General features: G+C 43.1%; 1 protein-coding gene across 1 annotated transcript in view; it reads left to right on the forward strand.

The window, feature by feature from the left end:
- The window catches only part of PAG1 (phosphoprotein membrane anchor with glycosphingolipid microdomains 1), a 165,305-nt gene that overhangs the window by 60,012 nt on the left and 90,544 nt on the right, over nt 1-14,749 (forward strand). The window contains exon 2 of the mRNA XM_055126776.1: nt 2,021-2,088. The gene's annotated coding sequence lies outside the window, so the exon portion shown is untranslated. The remainder of the gene's footprint in view (nt 1-2,020; nt 2,089-14,749) is intronic.

Consider the following 14,749-nt stretch of genomic DNA (forward strand, 5'->3'; position numbering starts at 1 on the left):
TTAAGTGTTTGGACAGGTTTAGCAGCATCTCCAAATAATTGCTTTTTCCATTTGGGGCCACATGCTAGTCCTAAATGCTTGTTTCTGAGACAGTTGTTGAGTACTTGAAATGCAATTTTCTGACTTAATAAAATGTGGGTTTTCAGGATGGGATGGAAAACTTCCAGAACCCACTGGTTGCTGAACTGGTAATGCTTAGTGGTCACAGTGGGAAGTTTGCCAGCAAAAGGGAAGAGGAGAGAATTTTCTTTCTCTTCCTTCCTTCATTCCCTCCCTCCCTCCCTCCCTCTCTTTCTCCCTCCCTCCCTCCCTCCCTCTCCCTCCCTCTCTTTCTCCCTCCCTCTCTCCCTCCCTCCCTCTCCCTCCCTCCCTCCCTCCCTCCCTCCCTTCCTTCCTTCCTTCCTTCCTTCTTTCCTTCCTTCCTTCCTTCCTTCCTTCCTTCCTTCCTTCTTCTTTTTTCTTTCTTTTCTTTTTTCTACCTTTAAAAAATGTTTAGCTTTTTATTAATTGAACCACTGTGAATTACAAAGTTACAAGGGTAATTACGATTGAGTTTCAGGTATCTATTGTTCCCACACCAGTCCCTTCACCAGGGCCCACTACCTTCCACCCATGTCCCCAGTTTCCCTCCCACCCCCCAGCCTGCCTCTGTGACAGGCACTTCCCCTCCTCCATTGCCCTAGTGTTCCCTTCCCTGACTTACCCCCTCACCCCTGTCGTGCCTAGTCTCCTACTGAGACCAGTTCCCCATTGCCTTTCTCTGCACTCTGGTTAATGTCATCGGGACCCTTTTCCCACCTCTCGGGGTGAGGAACTCCCCTCTGTATTCCCTTGTGCTTTTCTCCTGGCGCTCACTCCCAGGTGCCCTTAGACCTGTGTGAGGGTTCCCACAGGGCAGCCCAGAGGTGGCGAGCTGCCCGCTGGGCAGTCTGACACGCTGGTCACGGGAGGCGTGCCCCTTGCTCCATGCTAGTTTTACTATCTCCCTCTGCCTCTTTTAAGCTCTCTTTTGCTTTTCATTTCTTTCAATGAAACAGTGTTTTCCTTTTAAACTGTATCAAGAATGATGTGGGCTGGAGCGATAGCACCGTGGGTAGGGCATTTGCTTTGCATGCGGCCGACACAGGTTTGATTCCCAGCATCCCATATGGTCCCCTGAGCACTTCCAGGGGTAATTCCTGAGTGCATGAGCCAGGAGTAACCCCTGAGCATCGCCGGGTGTGACTCAAAATGAATGAAAAAAAATTCTACTAGATCAGTGGGTATTTTCCTCAGTGAGTATTTAGCTGTTAGGTTTGTCTTTCTCTTGGCGGGGCTTTTGGCTCAGCATATTTTACCACGCCTTTCTTAGATCCACGGTCAAGAAAAGCAGAAGTTTAGATTGATTATTGCATTTCACCGACTTGCATCATGCTTTGGCTTGAAGGAAGTGATCTTTACAAGTTATAGACTTGTATTTTAACCCTGGGAAATGGTATGACAAAAATATAGCATGTTTCAAGAGGAAGTCCTAACATACTGTGGCTAACTCTATTACTGCAATTACAGTGAACCGCTGTGAAGTTTTATTTCAATCTTTATGGTTCTGACAAATTCTTAACAAACATCATGTTCGGGTTTTATTTTAACCCAAGGTGCATGGAACAATTCGGAGGTTCATAGTGGCAGTGTCTGGGAGTGAGAGGTGGAATGAGGCAATACATAGAAAACAAAGCCTGGGCATAGTTTTTAATTATTGAGCTCACGTGATCTACTGTCATCATTTTTACTGTCCTATAGATAAATATAAAATTTGGAATAATGTCCAGGTGTGTAAATTCTTGAAGAGGAAGTTGCAACTTTTTTTTCAACCTTTCTTATGCAAATAAAGTGCTATTTATTTCATTGTCCATTGCTTTCTTTATTTTTTTCAAAACTTTAAAAAGTAAGTAAAGGAAAGGGAATCACTTTATCCTTAGTCATTGCAGTCCTCCGCTCATTCAGAGGACTGAAATTTCTTCCTGCTATGTTTCCATTCCAGAAAATCCGAAGTTCTTCGTATCCCAGCAGTTCAGAGTGCAAGTTTGGTCCTGGCAAAGTGATTTCAAGGTAATCATTTCTCTTATTCATTCTCATTTTCTCTGTTCATGCTTATTTTTGGCGTAACATTGTATAGCATCATTTGTTTACTTGGGGCCTGTGTGTGAAGTGTAAGAATGCTGCACTTGGGGCTGGAATGATAGCACAATGGGTAGGGTGGTTGCCTTGCACGTGACCAACCCAGGTTCGCTTCCCAGCACCCTATATGGTCCCCTGAGCACGACCAGGAGTAATTCCTGAGTGCATGAGCCAGGAGTAACCCCTGTGCATTGCCAGGTGTGACCCCAAAAACAAACAAACAAAAGTGCCGCACTCAGCTTTGAAATGGAAGCATCTCCCGGGCACTGGCAGCCCAGTTTTACACTTCGGTCTATGCCATAGAAATTGAGGCACTTGGGGGCTGGAACAATAGCACAGCGGGTAGAGCGTTTGCCTTGAACTCAGACAACCCGGATTTGATTCCCAGCATCCCATATGGTCCCCTGAGCACGGCCAGCAGTAATTCCTGAGTGCAGACCCAGGACTAATCCCTGAGCACTGCTGGGTGTGATGCAAAAAAAGAAAAAAGAGAAAACAGAGGCACTAACAGTCGTCTAAGACGTGTTTCCCTCTTAGTGGACTCCCCTGGCATGGCCTTGTAAGCCAATGGAAAATTGGGTGAACTGTCTGCCCTCTCGGTCTCTTTCCTCATCCTGAGCACGGGAAGAGTAGATAGAGAGCCTCGAGGCGGGGTGGCGAGGAGGCGTCCAGGGAGATGACACACCGTGCTGACCACCACCACACACGTGCAGAGCAACTCTGTTTGCAGTCCTTCATTGCGTTAGTAATTTCTTTAGTGTTAATAACAATAACAGTAAAGTCCTATCAAAATTACCTGGACAACTTTGGGCAGTTTTAATCCAGAAACAAACAAACAAAAAATCCCATCTAAATGAGCAAGTTAACGAAAAGGCATTGTTAATTAGTTTGCATGGTTGTTGTCAACTTTTATAATGGATCCTGGACTTTGAAGCTGTATGTGACCCATTGGAAAGATTTACAGACCTCAGGCATGGTGACCCTGCTGACCCCTATCCATTAGACATCGTTACTCCAATCCCCCCGTTGGCTGGAAAGGAAGAGGTACATCTGGGCTGAACAATCTCAGTATCCTCACAGAAAGAGTCTTGTAAAATAGAACACTGTCTTTTCATTGAAGTTTCCCTTCAACTTTTAAAGAAATTCTCTCTCTTGCCCATGTAACCCTTTTTCTTCGTAGAGGCCCAGGAGCTATTTCAGGGTCATTCAGTTCCTCTTCAGTCTCTCTAAATATAACTGCAGATCCTGGTAGACAACTTGCCTTTTGTTAGTTAACTTAAAGAATTGGTGCATTACAGCTTTGATTATCTACACTGCAGAAAAATGCCTTCCTCTAATCTCCTAACATTGGACAAGAATCTCAATGTAGAAATTAACTATTATATTCATACACATATATTTTTTTTCAGTAAAACTGCTCACTTTCACATATTTTATGTGCAGACCTGAAATGTACAGCGTTTTTCTGTTGGGGGAATTAAGGTTTAACTCAAGAATCTATATATTGTAGAATAAGCATCAGCTATTTCTGTAGTGAAATCACCGTTCGCTTAAGTTTCTGAAAAGCTTTGTATTGTATCTGAACTTTTGTACCTGACCAACCACTTAAATTTTACTATGAGGATAATTTTCTGCCTTGAAATCTTTTGGGACTCAGAATCTCCAATTTTCTCTGTGCCAGATTCCTATCCCCACTATTTTCATTACTTTTCATTTGTCTGCACCAAACAACTCTCAAAATTAGTGTCTGCACAAGTGCCATTGCCTTCCCTACCCCCTTCACTCATTTTCTACCTACAACCAATGCCTTCTCCAGGAATCAATATTTCAATTAAAGGCATCACTGTCTACCCCATAACTCAAGCGAGAAATCTCTGTCCTGACGTGCTTTGCCCTCTGCGTTCAGTCCACAGCAGATTCTGCACTGAAGATATATTAGGAAGTTACAGCAAGAGTGACCGATGCTTGGCGAGGTCACATATTAATTGCCAGCTGTCACAAATGCTGACTGTAAATATCTTTCAGTTCTTCCGCATTCTGCCTCCCCCAGCACTACTGTCGAGCTGGCTCCCATCAGCTCTGAGCCAATTTGTTGCTACAGCAGATGAATACAGCTCTCTTCCCACAGATGTTCCCTCTAGGTACCCTGCTCCACATTTATAATATGATTTTCCACTCAGTGGCTGCTGTGGGCCCCGGTAATAGATCCACGCCCTGTCAGAGCGGATGGCGCTAGGGGCCCTCCGGGGCACAGCCTCCCCTCCTTCACATTCTGTCCTTCATTAAGACTAGATTTTTTTGAATTGCTTAAAAACACTGTGCCCAGTGAGACGCATAAACCTTTGCATGTTTTTTTAAATTTGTTTTTTAAAAAACAAATAGCCTGAAATGCCTTTGCCACCCCCCACCCATTTTCCTTTGCAGTTTTTGAGTTTTTCGTTTTGGTTTTTGGTTTTTGGGTCATACCCGGCGATGCACAGGGGTTACTCCTGGCTCTTCACTCAGGAATTACCCCTGGCGGTGCTCAGGGGACCATGTGGGATGCTGGGATTAGAACCCGGGTCGGCCGTGTGCAAGGCAAATGCCCTACCCACTGTGCTATCACTCCAGCCCCCAGTTTTTGAGTTTTTGAGCCACACGCAGTGGTGCTTAGGGTTCACTCCTGACAGCCCTCAGAGGACCACATGGTGCCAGAGGTCCGACCCAGTTCTCCTGCATGCAAAGCAAACGCTCATCCCTTTGAATTAGTCTTCAGCCCCTGCCCGCTTTCCTTACGAAGTTTGCGGTCTGTCCTTCAGACTCACCGCAGTTCCTCGCTGGTCCGAGCAGTCTTCCCAGTTTCCCCATTGTCTCTGGGCTCCCCCAATTCCTCAGTTCTGTCACACTGTATTTAGTGAGCCACGTCAGTGTCTGTCCCTCCTTTAGACACTCAACTTGGGAACAGGATTCTGCAGCTACGACATCTGAGGCCGTGCCCAGTCATGCAAAGTGCCTGCTTTCATTTCTCGAAATGAGTATTTCTCTGGGGCTGTAATAAAGAAGATAGTATTCTTCTGCAATAAGTCATCCTATGCCGTGCTTTTCTCCAGCTCACTCTAAGCATTTTTCTCAGCAATAAAATGTTTTGCTTTCTGATTTGCTTCTAGTACCCCTGGTGGTACTAAGGGTCAATAGTACAGCAGGTAGGGCGTTGCCTTGCACTCGGCCAATCGGGTTCAATTCCTCCATCCCTCTCGGAGAGTCCAGCAACTACTGAGAGTATCCCGCCCATACAGCAGAGCCTGGCAAGCTACCCGTGGCATATTCAGTATGCCAAAAACAGTAACAACAAGTCTCCCAATGGAGACGTTACTGGTGCCTGCTCGAGCAAATCAGTGAACAATGGGAAGTCAGTGCTACAGTGCTACCCATGGTGGTACCTTAGAACCAGAGAGCTAGTACAGTGGGTTGGCTACTTGTCTTGCACACAACTTGCCTAAGTCCCTGGCACCACATATGGTTCCCTGAACAACCCCCCACACACACACTCCAGAAAAAAAGTGGCATCTCAACTCATTTTCAGACTTTTTACATGCCTGTCTAAAACATCTTGGAACCGTGTTTCAAATTTCCAGAGTTGTTTTTTTCCACTTATCAAAAAGACAAGCTATAAGAACAGCCAGCATCAGGGGTGATTTAGTGAAGCTGAACCCCTAATTCAAATCAACAAATAAGAGTGTTTTCTAAAAAGGCCAGAGTCACACAATTAGCAATGAACTGCATCTCTGAGGAGTTAAGGAAAAAAGAATGTGATTCATTTTTAAATCAAACTGATTCAAGAGGGAGAAAGCAAAAGCCTTGGCTTTCAGATGGGCCTTTGTAATCAAAGGTTACCACAAGCCTCTCAGAACTGTTAACTACTGTTTTAATATGAAAATAGGCTTAGGTTGGAAGGTGACTGTAAAGTTAAGGAAATGATGACCTTAGCCAGCTCTTGTCTCTTGTTTGATCTTTGGCTCACAGAGTTGTAGTTAATTTCAGCTTAAGCTGTTAGCTTTATTATTTTAATCAGTTGATTTTAATACCAGCCTTCTTGTGCCCTTCAAAATATCTAGATGTAGAAAGATGAATTGCCTTGCACACAGTTTACCTGGGTTCAATTCCTGACACCACATATGGTCCCTATATAAAAATTATGATATAAATCTTGACTGTCTGTAGGCCAGTAATCAGCAAAAATATTTTGTAATTAGTACATATTTTTTGCTATCCTTACCTAGGTTTATTGTGTATGTTTTTTAAATTTTAAACGCAGTATACATAATGGTCACTGAAAGTTGAAAAATGCACAACTCTCAAGGAAGAAACGTTTTTCTTTCTTCATCCAAAGTGAATCATCATCAACATTTTGGTTGATATTGACCTAACAGAGTGCAGGCAGATATAAGTATTTTTCAAACTCTCATGAAAAATTTTGATGTACAAAAGAATCCATTCTGCAATGAATTCTCCTATGCTCACAATCTGTGTCACAAATTATTAAAGTTTTGTTACTGCTGTACATCCATTCCATTTTCCTCTTTCCCATTCTCTTCCTTTGTTGAAAGTATGTTCAACCTACCTTTAAAAGGAACCTACCTTTAGAAGAGTGAACCTTGATTTACTGAGAACCATGGAAGACAGAGACTTCTGCCTGTCAATTTCACAAATACCCATTTACCTTTTATTAGGAAGCAAAAAGTCTAGTTTTAGGACTCACTATTGCATTGTGCTTTGGGGATAAGTAGCCTTAAAGCTCAAGTCTATCACAAGCTAGATGGGTATTGATTTTTCCTCTTAAATCAATGTTCCCTTGAGCATAGGTTTATTTATTCATAAAGCAAAGATGATGTCTGACAGGAGTTACAGCAGTGTAGGTCTGTGGTGCAGGAACAATAAGAAGTGCTTTTGTAAGACCCAGAAATCAATGTGCTGATGCTGTAGGGTAGCCTCATAAGTCTGGGGGGGAATACATTTTTGTACATTTAAGTGTACAAAGTAAAAAAAGTGCTTCTAAGTATAAAAGGAAACTTTCAGTATATGGTTAAGTTACAACCCTCTGTTTTCTCTCCCTGCTTCAAACGGACCAAAATGAGTATATTGAAAGTTCGAACATTGGAGTGGATAGAATCGAAGTTTCAGCATGGTTGTCCTCTCTCACACCTGTCTGTTAGCTTCCTCTCCAGAGATGTGCACACCTTGTTGCTCTAAAGCTCAGAATTGTACAAAAGCATTCAGGAAACTTCAAGCGTGCATTCACTTGTGGGGGATATTTTTACATCATTAATATGATAATAAAAATGCATAACAGCTCTCTGCATCACTAAGCTGTTAATCGATCACTTGTAATTCTAAAAACTACTCACAGTTTATTGATGGGTGTATGTTTTTCCTTTTAAACATAGAAAAATTGTTTGCTTTTTTAATTTAAAAGGTCTCTTTTTTATTCCTATGTAACTGATTTTTGTAGTGACTAAAAAATTGCATCTCATGGCGAGTGTGTCACCTTACAGAATCTGAGGATCTGTTTTCTGTGTGCAACCAGATTTTATTGGTCCAAGAATGAGAAGGCTAGCAGGCTCGTTCCATTGTCTACTCTTGGCAGCCGTCCCGAGCAGCCTCTAAACAGCACTGGAACTGCTTTTGGTGAAGAGCAGTTTCTGGCTGAGTCCTCCAGCCAGGCCTGTGGCTTTCCAGAGGTTTGGAAGAAGTTTTTGGGTCTCGGTTGTTTCCTCTCTATGAGTAACAGCAGTGGGGAGCTCTTGAAAGAGGATTCCAGGAATTAGGAGTGAAAGGACATAAAACTATCCTCCGTGGTTCCTGCGAGTCACGTTTTTCTTTCTGTGTCTCACATTCTTTGGCGTTGAACCAACCTGGTAGCGTGTCAGCGTTGGAGTTTCCCCCCATTCAAGGCCAAGAACGTAGCACTTCATTCCAGGGAGGACCCTGTACTTGGCAAGAACAGATTGTTTCTGAGTGCAGTTTTGTGGAGTCCCACACTGAGATTTGGGCTTCTCTGGAAGGCCTGCTCTCTGACCTGTGTGGAAAGAGGGTGTCGGTAGCCGAAAACCTCCAGAACTCAGTCGCTGCCATGCTCGTGGCTGATCTCCACAGGCTCGGATGAGCCTCATCCATGAGTTAAAATGCTGAAAAAAAAAAAAAAACAGGTATACAGGATATGTGACCAGAATCTCCAGGCTCGCAGAGGGTTGGGAATGGGCAACCTCCCCCGCATCTCCCTGTGCTTCCGGGAGCCTGGCAGTCACACCACAGCCTGCCTCTGGGGCCACATAAGCTCATGAACAGCCACGATCCAGAGACTCACAAATAAACCTCAGAGGACGATGAGAGCAACATGCTGCAGAGACGCCCCCAACCATCCAGTTAAACATTTAATTCTAGCTGTATCACCCTACTTAAAATCTTAGAATTCCTGGAGTGACATCTCGTACTTTACACCGCTTATTTACCAAGAGTACCAGTCCACTTTTGATGGGGTGTAAGGTAGAAGACAACCAATCTTGATTTTATAGGTATACACATATATATGGGCTGGAGTGATAGCACAGCGGGTAGGGCGTTTGCCTTGCATGTGACTGACCTGGGTTCGATTCCTCCATCCCTCTCAGAGAGCCTGGCAAGCTACCGAGAGGATCCTGGCCACACAGCAGAGCCTGGCAAGCTACCCGTGGCGTATTCGATATGCCAAAAACAGTAACAACAAGTCTCACAATGGAGACATTACTGGGCCTGCTCGAGCACATTGATGAACAACAGGGATGACAGTGCTACAGTATATATATATATATATATATATATATATATATCTTAGCACACAAGGCTCAACCTTTAGCAAACATGTTAGCAATCTCTTATACAAGAACTTAATGGCCCCAGGGTGAAATACAACAATCTTCACACACTTTCCTCTATGGAAACTTTCGTGAATCATCTTTAGCAGATTATTCATTAACAAGCAATACAAAATAAAGTATTTAGGTCCTACTTTGGGGGGGCAGGCTTTGGGTGTCAGGGTGGAAAAATTCAAAATATGGTGGTGGTAACAGTAATGGTAGTGGGATTGGTGTTGGAATATTGAATGTAATACTTTGTTGCAAACAACTTGATAAAAATTAAATTAAAAAGAAGAAAAGAAAAGTAGGTGTTTGTGGACTGTAATCCAGTCACTAGCTTATGGTTGCTTCCTACATTTCCTAAAAAGTTTTTGTTACATCAACCAAAATTATTTGAACATCCTTCCAATAAAATTGGCCTATTACTTAATGTCACTCATGAACTTTTAAAATTCATTTTAGAGGGCCCATGGTGAGGTCAAACGCTCAGTACTTGAGTTCTGCTTGGTTCAGTGGTCCCGGAGTCTGCCATGGTCTTACCTGGCAGTGCTTTGTGGACCAGGCAGTGCCAGAGACCCACCTCAGGGCCTTGTGCATGCTGGGTCCACACCCCACCATACATAAGCTATCTCCCTAGTCTTTCAACACTATCCTGTTTCCTCGTCTTTAAAATCGAATACTCACGATCTTTCTCAGGATGCTTAATCAAGAAGCTCTCCCCTTGGCCCTGGATTCTCAGTTTCCTTTCTTCCGAACAGCCATGGTGATAAGAGTGCAGGTGCCAGAGCCAGATGGGTCTCTGTCCTAATAGTCAGCACTTGAATTCGAAAGTGGAACTCCTGGGTTCCCCCATAATCACTTGCCCTTGTGATGTGTCCTATGGGTTATGAGTTGTGGATTGTGCCAGGGCTCTTCTCTAGTTCAATAGCATGTTTTCCACATGCTGGTGAATGTTTTATTAAGCAGTTCTGAAGTCAAACAGTTATGTCTGTGGAGGACATAAAGCAACATTCAGCTTTTAGTTGTTTTTTTCCTTCTGCCTCTGTTTTCTGTGTTCAGGGACAAGTTTGTCTCTTAGATTTGAGGGAGTGTGGTCCAGGCTGCAAGTGGTGACTTGTATCGTAGACAACCAAAGTGTTGTTTGTTGGATTGTTGTGAGTGACAGCACTGAATCATTGCTGACTGCTTTCTAGTTGCTTAATCTTACAATATCTTTATATAATCTGACAAATTTTCTAATGCTTGAACCTAAGCCCCAAATAGCCCCCAAGTGGTTTTCACCACAGAAATGGGAGCCAAATCACCTCTCTCCAATTTGCTCTCATTCCCTCCTCATCAAAGTTAGTTTTTATAGGCTGAAATAAAAACAGAGTGTGGATTCTTCTCGTGATTCTCAAAGTAAATGTTGCTTCTCAGAAAGGACTTCCCAGCCAACGTGGCTTAAGAAATCCTCATGACCCTCTCTCCCTTCCTCCTTCTTAACCTTTTTAGTATTACTCTGCTCCTACAGGGAACTCGGCTGGGAGCTCATCTGTTTTGCACCCCTCTGTCTGGCATTTAGTCAGCATTCATGAAACATTTCTTTTCACCCGCTGTCTTCTCTGGATCTTCCACTTTTGTCTCTCATCAAGGCCTTTCATCACCATCGCCAGGATTAGACTTTACTGTCTTCCTCCGCGTACTGTGGCATTTGGTGTAAATTGTGGCCCTTACTTCTGTCACTCACCTTCCTGACTGTAGCATCTGATTGGCACAATGGCAACATATCTACCATGTGTTAGCCAGAGGCATGGGAGTCCTATTAAATTTTTCCAGCAGCAAGATAGCTTACAAAAGATTTCAAGAAACCTGGAGATACATTTTTTAATTAACAGTGGTTTAAAGCGTAGAGTTACAGTGGAAAACAACATAATTCAACATCTGTCTGCACTACAACGGGATCACCCAAAAAAGAGCCTGGCTTCTCTCCATCACATGCAATTGACCCCCTTTACCCATGGTCTCCTCCTGATAATCCCTCTCCCCGCTGGTAACTATGGGTCTGTTTTCTATACCTCAGAGTTAAGTTTTGCTTTGGAGAAACACATGCAGACTTAGGCTTAGCACTAAGGATCATTTGAATAGAGTTTTCTTCTTTAATGGTCCTTAGGAATGGCCTCTATAGCTTCCCTTTTTGGCACTGTTTAACTTGCCCTGTAAATACTTCTTTCAGAGGGAAAGCTTTCTTCTTTTAGAAATACTGCACTTTTCATCCTCCAACCTCAGCCCAGACTCCTGAGTCTGATCTTGTTATGTCTGGGAATATAGTTACTAGATTTTCTGCTAATGGCTGTATTTTACATGATAATGAATCCAGTCTTTTCTGCAAGTCAGCTTCATTTATGCAAAACAGATATAAATTGGAACATGTATGAATCACACTGTTCTTTCAGGGCGCAGAGAAGCTAGTGTACAGCCCAAATACACTTTTAGGGTCCCTTCTGCCAGGTTGTGGTGAGGAGATGTTAGTCTATGAATATCAAAGGTAATGTTTATTGCACAATTCCAGGTATGCAGCAACTAGCTTCTGATCTTCTGGGTTCTTGCTACCTTCTGATTAAGGAAGGTTGACTCATTTTTAGCCATTTTTTAAACTTGAAGTGGTAGCCTCTTCTACATTAGTGGCCTGAAGTTCTAATGACTCTGAATTTCAGTTTTATGGCAAATATATTCTGAACTGGTCCTTGCTATTAACAGAGAAAAGGCAGAAAATTTAATTAGTAAGGGGATATGTTAAACAACCTCAGTAAATGCTACAATCTCTCCAAACCAAATCCTTAAAAGAAATGTTTTTGTGGTAGAAAAAAAAAATAGGCTTCTCACCCAAAGGAGGCTTTCATTTGTGGTATGGATGGATAAAATAGTTGGAGCTCTCAGTTCTTTAATTTCCCCATCAAATTGCTCTGATTTATACTCGTAGTACATCAACCTCTAAGAAAAGCATTGTTGTCCTGCCATGTTATTTGACATGCTAAACAGAGCACACTCTATGGGTTGATTCAGAGATAAGATACACTAATTGATAGTAAAGCATTTTAGAAGGCCTCAGCTCTACTATGGACATTTATTAATTTTTGGTCTTGAGTTTATAAAATATGCTTCAGGTTCCTGAGAATTCTCTGCTATTTCAAAGTTCTGAAAGTTCTAAGGGTGCTTCCTCTGAGTAAGTATTGTAAGGTCGGGTTGGGCCACACCTCACAGTGCTCCAGGACTTGGCTCTCTGCTCAGAATTCTCTCTTGGAGGTTCTTGGGTAACCATGTGCGGTACAGGGGCTCAAACTAGTGTTGACTGCATTCTAGACAAGCATGTGAACCCCTGTACTATCTCTCAGGCCTTGGAGAATATTGGGGGGAAAAAACTTGGCTAAAATTTAGCCAGGCTGGAGCGATAGCCCAGTGGGTAGGGCGTTTGTCTTGCATGCGGACGACCCAGGTTTGATTCCTCCACCCCTTTCAGAGAGCCTGGCAAGCTACCGGGAGTATTTCGCCCGCATGGCAGAGCCTGGCAAGCTACCTTTGGCATATTCAATATGCCAAAAGCAGTAACAACAAGCCTCACAATGGAGATGTTACTGGTGCCCGCTCGAGCGAATCTATGAGCAATGGGATGACAGTGACAGTGACAAAATTTAGCCACATATTTTCTGGCTAAAATTTTTAGTTTGAGGGGCTTAAAGAGATAACTGAAAGTGTTTGAGCACATGCTTGCCTTGCAGGGGATCTGGGTTTAATCCCTGGTCTCCTGAGCACTGCCAGGAGTGCACAGTGCCACGAGTAACCCCTGGTCAAATAGTCTATGACTCCTGACTACCATATATGGAAACCCTGACTACCAGATCACCAGAAGAGCATCTATGGCTAGCACGTGTATAGATTCTTTGGTTCCATATGTGAAGGGAAAAAATTAAGAATTCTAATCCTAGATCACTGGGTTGTGGGATGTATTATTACTTCACATATCAAGATAAAAAGTAAAAATACCCCAGCACTAGATGAATGAACTTCACCATCGTTTGGCTACAATTCCGGATTGTAGTCATTATAATTGTGATCCCTATAATTCCAGATTCATTATAGTCGTAATTCAGGATTATAGTTATAATAACTACCGCCTTCCAGACTCTTTTTCCATGTCAAGCCCTGTGCTAACAGACTTCTCCTCTCCTCTCATGATCACGTTCTTTTATGGTGTGGGTGTGATTAGGAGTGAGGGTCTACCTAGGCCGAGTACCTGGGCTGAAATCAGGCCTCTCTCCCCACTTACTTCTGTAGGTGTTTTCATCTTCTCTGTGCCCTCATATCTTTCTTTTAAAAGGGCAGATAATAGTATGTTAATTCTGATGATTGTTCTAAACAGTAATATGTTCTTTAGCTCCAATCCCAGTGATAATTGTCATATTATCCTCATACATAGTCAAGAGAACTGAGTCTTAGAGGCTAAATTTCACCCAGTTTCATACATTCATACCATTGATCTGCAAGATTTGTGTGTATATGTGTATATGTAAATATATATGCACATATGTGTATGTGTATATATATAACCAAAACCCAATAGAAATCCAGAATTATATGTTTTCAAATTTAATATCATACTAATTGGCTTCCATATGTTCTTCCTTGATAGTCTTTTGCCAAGAGCTTAATTTGTCATCTAATTCAGGCATCGGAAGACTATGACACGTGGACCTGATATGTTCTGGCACCTGCTTTTGCAAATAAAGTTTTATTGGAACATAGGAACACTTATTCTCTACTGTTGCTTTTATGCTGCAATATTAGAGTTGAGTAAATGTAATAAATCGCATGAGCCACAAAACCAAAAATAGCTGTTCTCTTAGAAGATGTTTGCTTCCTCTTACCCTTGCCCACTGCTTGAGCATTTTCCTGGAGAGCTTGATTCCTAATTCCAAATTCTTTGCCTCCAGGCACTACAGACATCTCAAAATTAACACCAGTTTAAATTCTCTGGTCTGCTGCTACTGCCGCCGCCTCCTCCTCCTCCTCCTCCGCCTCCTCCCCTTCCTCCTCCTCCTCTTCCTCCTTATCTTCCTCCTCTTCTTCCTCCACCTCTTCCTCCTCCTCCTCCTCTTCTTCCTCCTCCTCCTTCTCTTCTTCTTCATCCTCCTCCTTCTCCTCCTTTTCTTCTTTCTCCTCCTCATCCTCATCCTCCTCTTCCTCTTCTTCTTTTTCCTCCTCCTCCTCCTCCTCCTCCTCTTCTTCCTCCTCCTCCTTCTCTTCTTCTTCATCCTCCTCCTTCTCCTCCTTTTCTTTTTCCTCCTCCTCATCCTCATCCTCCTCTTCCTCTTCTTCTTTTTCCTCCTCCTCCTCCTCCTCTTCCTCCTTCTCTTCCTCCTCTTTTTCCTCCACCTCCTTCTCTTCTTCCTCCTCCTCCTTCTCCTCCTTTTCTTCTTTCTCCTCCTCCTCTTCTTCTTTCTCCTCCTCTTCCTTCTCCTCCTCCTCCTTCTCCTTTTCCATCTCCTCCTCCTCCTTCTCCTTCTCTTCCTCCTCTTCCTCGTCCTCTTCCTCCTCCTCTTCTTCCTCCTCCTCCTTCTCTTCTTCTTCCTCCTCCTTCTCCTCCTCCTCCTCTTCTTTCTCCTCCTCCTCCTCCTTCTCCTCTCTTTTGATCTTTTGAGCTATCACCCCAGCCTTATTCTTCTATGTTTAGTTTACACTTTGAT

The sequence above is a fragment of the Sorex araneus genome, chromosome 2, assembly GCF_027595985.1.
Source record: "Sorex araneus isolate mSorAra2 chromosome 2, mSorAra2.pri, whole genome shotgun sequence".
NCBI classification, from domain to species: domain Eukaryota; kingdom Metazoa; phylum Chordata; class Mammalia; order Eulipotyphla; family Soricidae; genus Sorex; species Sorex araneus.